This window comes from Giraffa tippelskirchi, chromosome 7 (assembly GCF_054371585.1).
Source record: "Giraffa tippelskirchi isolate mGirTip1 chromosome 7, T2T-mGirTip1v1.2.pri, whole genome shotgun sequence".
Taxonomy (NCBI): Eukaryota; Metazoa; Chordata; class Mammalia; order Artiodactyla; family Giraffidae; genus Giraffa; species Giraffa tippelskirchi.
The window spans coordinates 125,140,073-125,143,974 of NC_137281.1; the positions used below are offsets into that span (position 1 = coordinate 125,140,073).

Genomic DNA, 3,902 nt, shown 5'->3' on the forward strand with positions numbered 1-3,902 from the left:
TTTGGCACTCAGCTTTTTTTATAGTCTAATTCTCACATCCATACATGACAATGGAAATAACATGGCTTTGACTAGATGGACCTTTGTTGGCAGAGTAATGTCTCTGCTTTTTAATAGGCTGTCTAGGTTGGTCAGAGCTTTTCTTTCAAGGAGCACACGTCTTTTAATTTCATGGCCACAGTCACCATCTGCAGTGATTTTGGGGCCCGCCAAAATAAAGCCTATCACTGTTTCCATTGTTTCCCCATCTATTTGCCATGAAGTGATGGGACCGGATGTCATGATCTTAGTTTTCTGAATGTTGAGCTTTAAGCCAACTTTTTCACTCTCCTCATTCACTTTCATCAAGAGGCTCTTTAGTTCTTTGCTTTCTTCCGTAAGGGTGATGTCATCTACATATCGGAGATTATTGATATTTTTCCCAGCAATCTGGATTCCAGCTTGTGCTTCATCCAGCCCAGCATTTTGCGTGATGTACTCTGCATATAAGTTAAATAAGCAGGGTTTCAATATATAGCCTTGATATCTCCTTTCCCGATTTGGAACCAGTCTGTTGTTCCATGTCCAGTTCTAACTGTTGCTTCTTGACCTGCATACAGATATCTCACGGGGAGGTAAGGTGGTCTGGTATTCCCATCTCTAAAAGAATTTTCCATGGTTTGTTGTTATCCACATGGTCAAAGGCTTTGGTGTAGTCAATAAAGCAGAAGTAGATGTTTCTCTGGAATTCTCTTGCTTTTTTGATGATCCAACAGATGTTGGCAATTTGTTCTCCGGTTCCTCTGCCTTTTCTAAATCCAGCTTCAACATCTGGAAGTTCATGGTTCACGTACTATTGAAGCCTGGCTTGGAGGATTTTGAGCATTACTTTGCTAGTGTGTGAGATGAGTGCAATTGTGCGGTGGTTTGAACATTCGTTGGCATTGCCTTTCTTTGAGATTGGAATGAAAACTGACCTTTTGCATTGTATTGGGTTGGCCAAAATGTTCCTTTCGGTTTGTCTCTAAGATGGTACAGAGAAACCTGAATGAATTTTTTGGCCAACCCAAACTTCCTCAGACTCAGCCTGCCATCATCACAAGTATCTTCTATCTCCAAGATCAGCTGCATCAAGATGGCTTACCATCTATATCACATTGGTGAAAACACCTGCTAACCAAGCAGATTAATACATTCAGAGCAGGAACTCTCATCATTCTTGTTGTCCTCTAAGAACCTCAGTTCATAGCACCTTCTTGCAAGCTGCCAAATCAGTGAATGACTCTCAGGTAACCAAGGTTCTTCAAGACAAGCCAATAAAGAATACATAAAGCCATCATCCCAATTTTGTAAAAAAGTCTGTTTCTCCAAACCAGTTACACACTAGTTATTAGTTAACAAGTAACTAGTTACTGCTGACTGCTTCATTCTTCTAACAGTATGAAGCAAGGGAAGAAAACCAATCTGTGTATAGTCTATCCTAGGACTTTCATTTGTAGGTGATCCAACAGCCCCTTCTACACCTAACATTTCACCCAGACAAAGTTTTTTACAACTCTCTTCATCTTCAGATTTTGGAAGAATGGATATTTACCCCAGGAAACAGGAAATGATTACTTATTTTACATATTTTAAAGGCTTGATTCTGTTACTACCCAGCTGCTGAGATTTCCAGTGACTGTCTGTCCATACACTCTTGAACAATTGAAAACTGTGCCACTTCTTGCTGTTGCCTCTGAAGTTTAGGGAATGATCCTTCAGGAGCAGGTTTTTATTCTGAAAGTGAAATGGTCACACTTTGCTTCCTTTTCAAATTCTTTGGGTCATTGTGAGTTACCACATCTGGATATAGGGCTGCTTCAATCTAGACTGGCCTCAGGGATCCTTGAGGTATCCTTAGGGACACAGAGGGACCCAAATTTTCTGTCAAATTGCAGGGCTCCACTGAGAACAGCCTGGACATCAATTCTTCCACTGTGGACTCCACTGGTACCTACGCCATGGTTTTCAACTTGGCCAACTTGGCCAATCCTGCTCAGCACATGTGCCAAGTCTAGGGTGGTCACTGCACAAGCACACAAATAGACACTTTTGACAGAGAGCTGAGCAAGAAGAAGGCCCTAGCAGCTGAATTATGCATGAGTAAACTTGTTGATTGTATCAAAGTTAAAGCTCCAGTGGTGTAATGAAAATTGTGAGTTTAGTTCCTTGAGGAAGTGGTGTTCAACATCCCCCAAAACTATTTATGTCTTTAATCAGTACAACGCTAATCAATTTTTTCTATAGTTCACTCATTGTCAGAAGTAAATATTTTCTTCCAGATCATGTAATTGATCGCTGGAAAATAATGTAGGAATCTTTTAATTCTACTCCTTCATTTCACAGATGAGAAATCATGTGTACAGCTCAGTGATGCATAATAATGATAGAGACTGGCCTAGAATCTAGGTCTCAAGATAAGAAGTCTAATTCACATTCTATCTATACCATGCTACATGCCATAAACTCACACCCATCTCCCTCATTCAAGAGGTAATTTTAAGTCTGATATTCTGCATCTGGTATATCCTACCCATACCCTTCCCACATTAATAGTTTTAACTTATGCCCTCTCTGTAGCTTTTGAGGATAGTTGACACTCATGAATGACGATGGAAATGACATTCCTCTTGATTAAGGATTTGTATTAACAGACCTCTAAGTTTTCTTTCATCTTAGGATCTAGTTTTACTAGCATGGCAACCTCTCTCTCTCTTTTGCTTATTTAGTTACCCTTTATTTCTCTATTCTTACATCTTTCTTAGGGGGCAATATAAAGACTTGTCTTTTATGGTTTTCAGTCCAGTGCCCTACTCCCACATCCCCATCTCTCCCCCATCTTTATATATTATACACACATGCTTGCTTACATATAATATTGTGCTGATATACTGGATGTAACAGTACATTAGAATTAGTCCTCTATGGCTCCTTAAATTAAGCCTAGTAGATCCAATTAGAATTTGATGCTACTTTAGTAAAGCTGTGCTTAAAATTACTGTACTGATGAAAGTCTCATAATTACCTTTGGGAGCAGCATCTATTTGTGACTGGACTACTTATGAAACCCTGAGCAATTGCCAGACCTACAGGCCCCTTTTGGGAAAAGCTGCCAAGGCAGATTGCTATGCAAAAGTAGCCAAGTTTTTTGGAATGTGACTTTAAGAATCTGGTTACAACTGATTGAACCAAGGATTATTAGTCAAAGGAATATATTTATTGACTTAACATTGGACTAGCAGCCTATAAGATGGCCAGTGAGGTTTCTCTATATTTTTTAGTGAATAGTAAGATCTTTTGTCTAGAAGAGAGTTAATATAAGATATAGCAGTAGGGGTGGTAGATACCAATATTAGAGGGAAAATAAAGTGGAAAAATCAAATAAATAACCTATTTGTTCCAAACATTTTGTCTTCCAAGTCATGATGGTCAAGTAGGAAATATTTGGGTTTTAGAGTTAGGTAGATTTGGATTCAAATATTTCATATTCTCTTTGAGTCTCAACTTCCTTCTTTTAAAAATGGGAACAGTAATAACTTCTTCAAAATATTATTAAAAATATTAAATGATAAAGTGTTTTAAAAGACAGAACATAGTATATATCAAATAGACAAATATCCAACAAATGGCAGCAAATAAGGGAATAGCTCATGAATTGCTTGAAAAGATTAAATGAGGTAACATGTGCTATGCTCCAGACACAGCATAGGCATCTATTTATAGTAAATGTTCCTTCTGTCCCATGTGATTCCAGGAAGTATAAAGACTTCCTTTAAATATCAAAGTAGATTTGAATTTCTGGTCTTCATTTGTTCGTGTACTCAAGAAATGTTTAGTGAGAATCTGCCATATGCCAGACTAGAATAGAAAGATAAATCAGAAAG

The 3,902-nt window shown here is 38.2% G+C and overlaps 1 pseudogene; it reads right to left on the reverse strand.

Moving 5' to 3' along the window:
• Window positions 1–1,109: 1,109 nt before the first annotated feature.
• On the reverse strand, window positions 1,110–1,981 carry LOC145512231 (gem-associated protein 2 pseudogene; annotated as a pseudogene).
• Window positions 1,982–3,902: the final 1,921 nt, after the last annotated feature.